Source organism: Nothobranchius furzeri, chromosome 3, assembly GCF_043380555.1.
Source record: "Nothobranchius furzeri strain GRZ-AD chromosome 3, NfurGRZ-RIMD1, whole genome shotgun sequence".
Lineage (NCBI taxonomy): Eukaryota > Metazoa > Chordata > Actinopteri > Cyprinodontiformes > Nothobranchiidae > Nothobranchius > Nothobranchius furzeri.
The window spans coordinates 27,349,097-27,362,256 of record NC_091743.1 but is presented as its reverse complement, the minus strand read 5'-3'; positions in this window follow the sequence as shown (position 1 = coordinate 27,362,256).

Genomic DNA, 13,160 nt, shown 5'->3' with positions numbered 1-13,160 from the left:
AATAGATTCTACCTTCCTGTAACGTTTCAGCCTGATTGGACCTTGTTTTCACACAAATGAACCCAGAATGATGTGAAATTGTGCTTCGTGCAACATAATTCTGGGTGCCATTTAAAAACCATAAGTGCTAATGACTCCATTCCTTTTTGGGGTAATGGGGGCTGTTAATTGGAGTACTCTAAAACAAACCTGACCTCTCTAGGATATTCACAAGCCAAGTTATAAGCCCACAAATGTGTAACTGGACTACTTCTTTAAAGTGACAACAGGCCCGGTGACCTTTGGGACATGGTTTGACCCCCTTAGGAAAGTGCGATCATCATGAAACGTTCAGATCACTTACAACTCAATAGATTCTACCTTCCTGTAATGTTTCAGCCTGATTGGACCTTGTTTTCACACAAATGGACCCAGAATGATGTGAAATTGTGCTTCGTGCAACATAATTCTGGGTGCCAATTAAAAACTATAAGTGCTAATGACTCCATTCCTTTTTGTGGTTGTAGGGGCTGTTGATTGGAGTACACTAAAACAAACCTGACCTCTCTAGGGCATTCAGAAGCCAAGTTATAAGCCCACAAAGGTGTAACTGGACTACTTTAAATTGACACCAGGCCCGGTGACCTTTGGGACATGGTTTGACCCCCTTAGGAAAGTGCTATCATCATGAAACGTTCAGATCACTTACAACTCAATAGATTCTACCTTCCTGTCACGTTTCAGCCTGATTGGACCTTGTTTTCACACAAATGAACCCAGAATGATGTGAAATTGTGCTTCGTGCAACATAATTCTGGGTGCCATTTAAAAACCATAAGTGCTAATGACTCCATTCCTTTTTGGGGTAATGGGGCTGTTAATTGGAGTACTCTAAAACAAACCTGACCTCTCTAGGATATTCAGAAGCCAAGTTATAAGCCCACAAAGGTGTAACTGGACTACTTCTTTAAAGTGTCACCAGGCCCGGTGACCTTTGGGACATGGTTTGACCCCCTATAGGAATATGCGATCATCATGAAACGTTCAGATCACTTACAACTCAATAGATTCTACCTTCCTGTAACATTTCAGCCTGACTGGACCTTGTTTTCACACAAATGAACCCAGAATGATGTGAAATTGTGCTTCGTGCAACATAATTCTGGGTGCCATTTCCAAACCATAAGTGCTAATGACTCCATTCCTTTTTGTGGTTGTAGGGGCTGTTGATTGGAGTACACTAAAACAAACCTGATCTCTCTAGGACATTCAGAAGCCAAGTTATAGGCCCACAAATGTGTAACTGGACCACTTCTTTAAATTGACACCAGACCCGGTGACTTTTGGGACATGGTTTGACCCCCTTAGGAAAGTGCTATCATCATGAAACGTTCAGATCACTTACAACTCAATAGATTCTACCTGCCTGTAACGTTTCAGCCTGATTGGACCTTGTTTTCACACAAGTGAACCCAGAATGATGTGAAATTGTGCTTCGTGCAACATAATTCTGGGTGCCATTTAAAAACCATAAGTGCTAATGACTCCATTCCTTTTTGTGGTTGTAGGGGCTGTTGATTGGAGTACACTAAAAAAAACCTGACCTCTCTAGGGCATTCAGAAGCCAAGTTATTAGCCCACAAAGGTGTAACTGGACTACTTCTTTAAATTGACACCAGGCCCGGTGACCTTTGGGACATGGTTTGACCCCCTTAGGAAAGTGCTATCATCATGAAACGTTCAGATCACTTACAACTCAATAGATTCTACCTTCCTGTAACGTTTCAGCCTGATTGGACCTTGTTTTCACACAAATGAACCCAGAATGATGTGAAATTGTGCTTAGTGCAACATAATTCTGGGTGCCATTTAAAAACCATAAGTGCTAATGACTCCATTCCTTTTTGGGGTAATGGGGGCTGTTAATTGGAGTACTCTAAAACAAACCTGACCTCTCTAGGATATTCAGAAGCCAAGTTATAAGCCCACAAAGGTGTAACTGGACTACTTCTTTAAAGTGACACCAGGCCCGGTGACCTTTGGGACATGGTTTGACCCCCTATAGGAAAGTGCGATCATCATGAAACGTTCAGATCACTTACAACTCAATAGATTCTACCTTCTTGTAACGTTTCAGCCTGATTGGACCTTGTTTTCACACAAATGGACCCAGAATGATGTGAAATTGTGCTTCGTGCAACATAATTCTGGGTGCCATTTACAAACCATAAGTGCTAATGACTCCATTCCTTTTTGTGGTTGTAGGGGCTGTTGATTGGAGTACATTAAAACAAACCTGATCTCTCTAGGACATTCAGAAGCCAAGTTATAAGCCCACAAATGTGTAACTGGACTACTTCTTTAAATTGACACCGGATCCGGTTACCTTTGGGACATGGTTTGACCTCCTTAGGAAAGTGCTATCATCATGAAACATTCAGATCACTTACAACTCAATAGATTCTACCTTCATGTAACGTTTCAGCCTGATTGGACCTTGTTTTCACACAAATGAACCCCTAATGATGTGAAATTGTGCTTCGTGCAACATAATTCTGGGTGCCATTTAAAAACCATAAGTGCTAATGACTCCATTTCTTTTTGGGGTAAGGGGGCTGTTAATTGGAGTACTCTAAAACAAACCTGACCTCTCTAGGTCATTCAGAAGCCAAGTTATAAGCCCACAAATGTGTAACTGGACTACTTCTTTAAAGTGACACCAGGCCCGGTGACCTTTGGGACATGGTTTGACCCCCTATAGGAATGTGCGATCATCATGAAACGTTCAGATCAATTACAACTCAATAGATTCTACTTTCTTGTAACGTTTCAGCCTGATTGGACCTTGTTTTCACACAAATGGACCCAGAATGATGTGAAATTGTGCTTTGTGCAACATAATTCTGGGTGCCATTTACAAACCATAAGTGCTAATGACTCCATTCCTTTTTGTGGTTGTAGGGGCTGTTGATTGGAGTACACTAAAACAAACCTGACCTCTCTAGGACATTCAGAAGCCAAGTTATAAGCCCACAAATGTGTAACTGGACTACTTCTTTAAATTGACACCAGATCCAGTGACCTTTGGGACATAGTTTGACCCCCTTAGGAAAGTGCTATCATCATGAAACGTTCAGATCACTTACAACTCAATAGATTCTACCTTCCTGTAACGTTTAAGCCTGATTGGACCTTGTTTTCACACAAATGAACCCATAATGATGTGAAAATGTGCTTCGTGCAACATAATTTTGAGTTCCATTTAAAAACCATAATTGCCAAGACTCCATTCCTTTTTGTGGTTGTAGGGGCTGTTGATTGGAGTACACTAAAAAATACCTGACCTCTCTAGGGCATTCAGAAGCCAAGTTATAAGCCCACAAATGTGTAACTGGACTACTTCTTTAAATTGACACCAGATCCGGTTACCTTTGGGACATGGTTTGACCCCCTTAGGAAAGTGCTATCATCATGAAACATTCAGATCACTTACAACTCAATAGATTCTACCTTCCTGTAACGTTTCAGCCTGATTGGACCTTGTTTTCACACAAATGGACCCAGAATGATGTGAAATTGTGCTTCGTGCAACATAATTCTGGGTGCCATTTAAAAACCATAAGTGCTAATGACTCCATTCCTTTTTGGGGTAATGGGGGCTGTTAATTGGAGTACTCTAAAACAATCCTGACCTCTCTAGGACATTCAGAAGCCAAGTTATAAGCCCACAAATGTGTAACTGGACTACTTCTTTAAAGTGACACCAGGCCCGGTGACCTTTGGGACATGGTTTGACCCCCTATAGGAATGTGCAATCATCATGAAATGTTCAGATCACTTACAACTCAATAAATTCTACCTTCTTGTAACGTTTCAGCCTGATTGGACCTTGTTTTCACACAAATGGACCCAGAATGATGTGAAATTGTGCTTCGTGCAACATAATTCTGGGTGCAATTTCCAAACCATAAGTGCTAATGACTCCATTCCTTTTTGTGGTTGTAGGGGTTGTTGATTGGAGTACACTAAAACAAACCTGATCTCTCTAGGACATTCAGAAGCCAAGTTATAAGCCCACAAATGTGTAACTGGACTACTTCTTTAAATTGACACCAGATCCGGTGACCTCTGGGACATGGTTTGACCCCCTTAGGAAAGTGCTATCATCATGAAACGTTCAGATCACTTACAACTCAATAGATTCTACCTTCCTGTAATGTTTCAGCCTGATTGGACCTTGTTTTCACACAAATGAACCCAGAATGATGTGAAATTGTGCTTCGTGCAACATAATTCTGGGTGCCATTTAAAAACCATAAGTGCTAATGACTCCATTCCTTTTTGGGGTAATGGGGGCTGTTAATTGGAGTACTCTAAAACAAACCTGACCTCTCTAGGATATTCACAAGCCAAGTTATAAGCCCACAAAGGTGTAACTGGACTACTTCTTTAAAGTGACAACAGGCCCGGTGACCTTTGGGACATGGTTTGACCCCCTTAGGAAAGTGCTATCATCATGAAACGTTCAGATCACTTACAACTCAATAGATTCTACCTTCCTGTAATGTTTCAGCCTGATTGGACCTTGTTTTCACACAAATGGACCCAGAATGATGTGAAATTGTGCTACATGCAACATAATTCTGGGTGCAATTTCCAAACCATAAGTGCTAATGACTCCATTCCTTTTTGTGGTTGTAGGGGTTGTTGATTGGAGTACACTAAAACAAACCTGATCTCTCTAGGACATTCAGAAGCCAAGTTATAAGCCCACAAATGTGTAACTGGACTACTTCTTTAAATTGACACCAGATCCGGTGACCTCTGGGACATGGTTTGACCCCCTTAGGAAAGTGATATCATCATGAAACGTTCAGATCACTTACAACTCAATAGATTCTACCTTCCTGTAATGTTTCAGCCTGATTGGACCTTGTTTTCACACAAATGAACCCAGAATGATGTGAAATTGTGCTTCGTGCAACATAATTCTGGGTGCCATTTAAAAACCATAAGTGCTAATGACTCCATTCCTTTTTGGGGTAATGGGGGCTGTTAATTGGAGTACTCTAAAACAAACCTGACCTCTCTAGGATATTCACAAGCCAAGTTATAAGCCCACAAAGGTGTAACTGGACTACTTCTTTAAAGTGACAACAGGCCCGGTGACCTTTGGGACATGGTTTGACCCCCTTAGGAAAGTGCTATCATCATGAAACGTTCAGATCACTTACAACTCAATAGATTCTACCTTCCTGTAATGTTTCAGCCTGTTTGGACCTTGTTTTCACACAAATGGACCCAGAATGATGTGAAATTGTGCTTCGTGCAACATAATTCTGGGTGCCAATTAAAAACCATAAGTGCTAATGACTCCATTCCTTTTTGTGGTTGTAGGGGCTGTTGATTGGAGTACACTAAAACAAACCTGACCTCTCTAGGGCATTCAGAAGCCAAGTTATAAGCCCACAAAGGTGTAACTGGACTACTTCTTTAAATTGACACCAGGCCCGGTGACCTTTGGGACATGGTTTGACCCCCTTAGGAAAGTGCTATCATCATGAAACGTTCAGATCACTTACAACTCAATAGATTCTACCTTCCTGTCACGTTTCAGCCTGATTGGACCTTGTTTTCACACAAATGAACCCAGAATGATGTGAAATTGTGCTTCGTGCAACATAATTCTGTGTGCCATATAAAAACTATAAATGCTAGTGACTCCATTTCTTTTTGGGGTAATGGGGCTGTTAATTGGAGTACTCTAAAACAAACCTGACCTCTCTAGGATATTCAGAAGCCAAGTTATAAGCCCACAAAGGTGTAACTGGACTACTTCTTTAAAGTGTCATCAGGCCCGGTGACCTTTGGGACATGGTTTGACCCCCTATAGGAATATGCGATCATCATGAAACGTTCAGATCACTTACAACTCAATAGATTCTACCTTCCTGTAACATTTCAGCCTGACTGGACCTTGTTTTCACACAAATGAACCCAGAATGATGTGAAATTGTGCTTCGTGCAACATAATTCTGGGTGCCATTTCCAAACCATAAGTGCTAATGACTCCATTCCTTTTTGTGGTTGTAGGGGCTGTTGATTGGAGTACACTAAAACAAACCTGATCTCTCTAGGACATTCAGAAGCCAAGTTATAGGCCCACAAATGTGTAACTGGACCACTTCTTTAAATTGACACCAGACCCGGTGACTTTTGTTACATGGTTTGACCCCCTTAGGAAAGTGCTATCATCATGAAACGTTCAGATCACTTACAACTCAATAGATTCTACCTGCCTGTAACGTTTCAGCCTGATTGGACCTTGTTTTCACACAAGTGAACCCAGAATGATGTGAAATTGTGCTTCGTGCAACATAATTCTGGGTGCCATGTAAAACCATAAGTGCTAATGACTCCATTCCTTTTTGTGGTTGTAGGGGCTGTTGATTGGAGTACACTAAAACAAACCTGACCTCTCTAGGGCATTCAGAAGCCAAGTTATTAGCCCACAAAGGTGTAACTGGACTACTTCTTTAAATTGACACCAGGCCCGGTGACCTTTGGGACATGGTTTGACCCCCTTAGGAAAGTGCTATCATCATGAAACGTTCAGATCACTTACAACTCATAGATTCTACCTTCCTGTAACGTTTCAGCCTGATTGGACCTTGTTTTCACACAAATGAACCCAGAATGATGTGAAATTGTGCTTAGTGCAACATAATTCTGGGTGCCATTTAAAAACCATAAGTGCTAATGACTCCATTCCTTTTTGGGGTAATGGGGGCTGTTAATTGGAGTACTCTAAAACAAACCTGACCTCTCTAGGATATTCAGAAGCCAAGTTATAAGCCCACAAAGGTGTAACTGGACTACTTCTTTAAAGTGACACCAGGCCCGGTGACCTTTGGGACATGGTTTGACCCCCTATAGGAAAGTGCGATCATCATGAAACGTTCAGATCACTTACAACTCAATAGATTCTACCTTCTTGTAACGTTTCAGCCTGATTGGACCTTGTTTTCACACAAATGGACCCAGAATGATGTGAAATTGTGCTTCGTGCAACATAATTCTGGGTGCCATTTACAAACCATAAGTGCTAATGACTCCATTCCTTTTTGTGGTTGTAGGGGCTGTTGATTGGAGTACATTAAAACAAACCTGATCTCTCTAGGACATTCAGAAGCCAAGTTATAAGCCCACAAATGTGTAACTGGACTACTTCTTTAAATTGACACCGGATCCGGTTACATTTGGGACATGGTTTGACCTCCTTAGGAAAGTGCTATCATCATGAAACATTCAGATCACTTACAACTCAATAGATTCTACCTTCATGTAACGTTTCAGCCTGATTGGACCTTGTTTTCACACAAATGAACCCCGAATGATGTGAAATTGTGCTTCGTGCAACATAATTCTGGGTGCCATTTAAAAACCATAAGTGCTAATGACTCCATTCCTTTTTGGGGTAAGGGGGCTGTTAATTGGAGTACTCTAAAACAAACCTGACCTCTCTAGGTCATTCAGAAGCCAAGTTATAAGCCCAAAAATGTGTAACTGGACTACTTCTTTAAAGTGACACCAGGCCCGGTGACCTTTGGGACATGGTTTGACCCCCTATAGGAATGTGCGATCATCATGAAACGTTCAGATCAATTACAACTCAATAGATTCTACTTTCTTGTAACGTTTCAGCCTGATTGGACCTTGTTTTCACACAAATGAACCCATATTGATGTGAAATTGTGCTTCGTGCAACATAATTTTGAGTGCCATTCAAAAACCATAAGTGCCAAGACTCCATTCCTTTTTGTGGTTGTAGGGGCTGTTGATTGGAGTACACTAAAACAAACCTGACCTCTCTAGGGCATTCAGAAGCCAAGTTATAAGCCCACAAATGTGTAACTGGACTACTTCTTTAAATTGACACCAGATCCGGTTACCTTTGGGACATGGTTTGACCCCCTTAGGAAAGTGCTATCATCATGAAACATTCAGATCACTTACAACTCAATAGATTCTACCTTCCTGTAACGTTTCAGCCTGATTGGACCTTGTTTTCACACAAATGGACCCAGAATGATGTGAAATTGTGCTTCGTGCAACATAATTCTGGGTGCCATTTAAAAACCATAAGTGCTAATGACTCCATTCCTTTTTGTGGTTGTAGGGGCTGTTGATTGGAGTACACTAAAACAAACCTGACCTCTCTAGGGCATTCAGAAGCCAAGTTATAAGCCCACAAAGGTGTAACTGGACTACTTCTTTAAATTGACACCAGACCCGGTGACCTTTGGGACATGGTTTGACCCCCTATAGGAAAGTGCGATCATCATGAAACGTTCAGATCACTTACAACTCAATAGATTCTACCTTCTTGTAACGTTTCAGCCTGATTGGACCTTGTTTTCACACAAATGGACCCAGAATGATGTGAAATTGTGCTTCGTGCAACATAATTCTGGGTGCCATTTACAAACCATAAGTGCTAATGACTCCATTCCTTTTTGTGGTTGTAGGGGCTGTTGATTGGAGTACATTAAAACAAACCTGATCTCTCTAGGACATTCAGAAGCCAAGTTATAAGCCCACAAATGTGTAACTGGACTACTTCTTTAAATTGACACCAGATCCGGTTACCTTTGGGACATGGTTTGACCCCCTTAGGAAAGTGCTATCATCATGAAACATTCAGATCACTTACAACTCAATAGATTCTACCTTCCTGTAACGTTTCAGCCTGATTGGACCTTGTTTTCACACAAATGAACCCAGAATGATGTGAAATTGTGCTTCATGCAACATAATTCTGGGTGCCATTTACCAACCATAAGTGCTATTGACTCCATTCCTTTTTGTGGTTGTAGGGGCTGTTGATTGGAGTACACTAAAACAAACCTGACCTCTCTAGGACATTCAGAAGCCAAGTTATAAGCCCAGAAATGTGTAACTGGACTACTTCTTTAAATTGACACCAGATCCAGTGACCTTTGGGACATGGTTTGACCCCCTTAGGAAAGTGTTATCATCATGAAACGTTCAGATCACTTACAACTCAATAGATTCTACCTTCCTGTAACGTTTCAGCCTGATTGGACCTTGTTTTTATACAAATGAACCCAGAATGATGTGAAATTGTGCTTCGTGCAACATAATTTTGGGTGCCATTTAAAAACCATAAGTGCTGTAAGGTTATGAAGTTCATGGTTTTCAACTCCATACAGCTGGCCCCTGGGCACAATAACACCGTGTAGAAAAACCAAGGTCGGGTTGTCCTCAGACTGTTTACATTCCAGGAGAAGAGTCCGAAGGAGAAGAAGAAGCTTTACTTAATCAAAGTACTTTATTTGTGATTAAAATTATTAAGCAAAACAGATGTTGATCAACAATAATCAAGTGAATGATCTGTGAAATAAATATGTCATGAATTATGTTTAATGAAACCAGGACTACGGTGCAGACATACTGATCCTCATCTCCATAGAAACGCATGACACATTGTTACAACCAATCAGAGCTTTCGGCTGCCGCAGGAGAATCTGGCGTTGACTTCAAGTGTCCAATCTACTTTACTGAAACTTATCAACAATTCAGAGATATAAAACAAGGCAACGCCAAATTAAGTCGGTTCCATTTTGACTTCAGTTCTATTCACCATCATCCTAAAGACAAGCGCAGCCTGGCCGGATGCGTTTTCTTTAAACTAAGAACTGTGAAACGGGAGATTTTCGTCGTTTAACAACCAGACGACGTCCTTTCAAAATAAGAGCACCTGCTGACGCCGCTGAACGGTACCGGGTCGACCCTCCAGACGGGCTTTGAAACGTTGTGATCGCTGCACCGACAGCTCCACCGTACATCCGAGGTTTCCAGACCTGGCAATTCCTGATCTACTTGGGAGACCCCACTGGGTACGTACACGGCAAAATAGCGGCTCATGTCATCACTTTATAAGCCTCGTGATATGTAGTCATAACAAAGACAACCAGATTCGATTACGTCATCCTAGAGAATCTGAACCAGACACACACACTCACACACACGCACCAACACAACATCCGAATCCATTCTCATCCATCACAGAGTAGTCCTGGTAGATTGTTTAGAATTTATAATTCAGAAATTAAAGATTCTCAAACGATCCCATATCTCTCTCCTTTCTTGTCTCAAAGTCAATACAGAGTGTTTAATTAAACTCCCTGATGATAAAAACAGCCTATTCTTCTGTTTATAAAAGTGAACTACTAACAGTGTATTAAAATACAACTTTGGTTAGTTACAACACTTTGTTTCCATTACAGTGCTAAGACTCCATTCCTTTTTGTGGTTGTAGGGGCTGTTGATTGGAGTACACTAAAACAAACCTGACCTCTCTAGGACATTCAGAAGCCAAGTTATAAGCCCACAAATGTGTAGCTGGACTACTTATTTAAATTGACACCAGATCCGGTGACCTCAGGGACATGGTTTGACCCCCTTAGGAAAGTGGTATCATCATGAAATTTTCAGATCACTTACAACTCAATAGATTCTACCTTCCTGTAAAGTTTCAGCCTGATTGGACCTTGTTTTCACACAAATGAACCCAGAATGATGTGAAATTGTGCTTCGTGCAACATAATTCTGGGTGCCATTTAAAAACCATAAGTGCTAATGACTCCATTCCTTTTTGGGGTAATGGGGGCTGTTAATTGGAGTACTCTAAAACTAACCTGACCTCTCTAGGATATTCAGAAGCCAAGTTATAAGCCCACAAAGGTGTAACTGGACTACTTCTTTAAATTGACACAAGGCCCGGTGACCTTTGGGACATGGTTTGACCCCCTTAGGAAAGTGCTATCATCATGAAACATTCAGATCACTTACAACTCAATAGATTCTACCTTCCTGTAATGTTTCAGCCTGATTGGACCTTGTTTTCACACAAATGAACCCAGAATGATGTGAAATTGTGCTTCGTGCAACATAATTCTGGGTGCCATTTCCAAACCATAAGTGCTAATGACTCCATTCCTTTTTGTGGTTGTAGGGGCTGTTGATTGGAGTACACTAAAACAAACCTGACCTCTCTAGGACATTCAGAAGCCAAGTTATAAGCCCACAAATGTGTAACTGGACTACTTCTTTAAAGTGACACCAGGCCCGGTGACCTTTGGGACATGGTTTGACCCCCTATAGGAATGTGCGATCATTATGAAACGTTCAGATCACTTACAACTCAATAGATTATACCTTCCTGTAATGTTTCAGCCTGATTGGACCTTGTTTTCACACAAATGGACCCAGAATGATGTGAAATTGTGCTTCGTGCAACATAACTCTGGGTGCCATTTCCAAACCATAAGTGCTAATGACTCCATTCCTTTTTGTGGTTGTAGGGGCTGTTGATTGGAGTACATTAAAACAAACCTGACCTCTCTAGGACATTCAGAAGCCAAGTTATAAGCCCACAAATGTGTAACTGGACTACTTTAAAGTGACACCAGGCCCGGTGACCTTTGGGACATGGTTTGACCCCCTATAGGAATGTGCGATCATTATGAAACGTTCAGATCACTTACAACTCAATAGATTATACCTTCTTGTAACGTTTCAGCCTGATTGGACCTTGTTTTCACACAAATGGACCCAGAATGATGTGAAATTGTGCATCGTGCAACATAATTCTGGGTGCTATTTCCAAACCATAAGTGCTAATGACTCCATTCCTTTTTGTGGTTGTAGGGGCTGTTGATTGGAGTACACTAAAACAAACCTGATCTTTCTAGGACATTCAGAAGCCAAGTTATAAGCCCACAAATATGTAAATGGACCACTTCTTTAAGACACCAGATCCGGTGACCTTTGGGACATGGTTTGACCCCCTTAGGAAAGTGATATCATCATGAAACGTTCAGATCACTTACAACTCAATAGATTCTACCTTCCTGTAACGTTTCACACTTATTGGACCTTGTTTTCACACAAATGAACCCAGAATGATGTGAAATTGTGCTTCGTGCAACATAATTCTGGGTGCCATTTAAAAACCATAAGTGCTAATGACTCCATTCCTTTTTGGGGTAATGGGGGCTGTTAATTGGAGTACTCTAAAACAAACCTGACCCCTCTAGGATATTCAGAAGCATAGTTATAAGCCCACAAAGGTGTAACTGGACAACTTCTTTAAAGTGACACCAGGCCCGGTGACCTTTGGGACAAGGTTTGACCCCCTATAGGAAAGTGCGATCATCATGAAACGTTCAGATCACTTACAACTCAATAGATTCTACCTTCTTGTAACGTTTCAGCCTGATTGGACCTTGTTTTCACACAAATGGACCCAGAATGATGTGAAATTGTGCTTCGTGCAACATAATTCTGGGTGCCATTTACAAACCATAAGTGCTAATGACTCCATTCCTTGTTGTGGTTGTAGGGGCTGTTTATTGGAGTACATTAAAACAAACCTGATCTCTCTAGGACATTCAGAAGCCAAGTTATAAGCCCACAAATGTGTAACTGGACTACTTCTTTCAATTGACACCAGATCCGGTTACCTTTGGGACATGGTTTGACCCCCTTAGGAAAGTGCTATCATCATGAAACATTCAGATCACTTACAACTCAATAGATTCTACCTTCCTGTAACGTTTCAGCCTGATTGGACCTTGTTTTCACACAAATGAACCCAGAATTATGTGAAATTGTGCTTCGTGCAACATAATTCTGGGTGCCATTTAAAAACCATAAGTGCTAATGACTCCATTCCTTTTTGTGGTTGTAGGGGCTGTTGATTGGAGTACGCTAAAACAAACCTGACCTCTCTAGGGCATTCAGAAGCCAAGTTATAAGCCCACAAAGGTGTAACTGGACTACTTCTTTAAATTGACACCAGATCCGGTGACCTCTGGGACATGGTTTGACCCCCTTAGGAAAGTGCTATCATCTTGAAACGTTCAGATCACTTACAACTCAATAGATTCTACCTTCCTGTAACCTTTCAGCCTGATTGGACCTTGTTTTCACACAAATGAACCCAGAATGATGTGAAATTGTGCTTCGTGCAACATAATTCTGGGTGCCATTTAAAAACCATAAGTGGTAATGACTCCATTCCTTTTTGTGGTTGTAGGGGCTGTTGATTGGAGTACACTAAAACAAACCTGACCTCTCTAGGACATTCAGAAGCC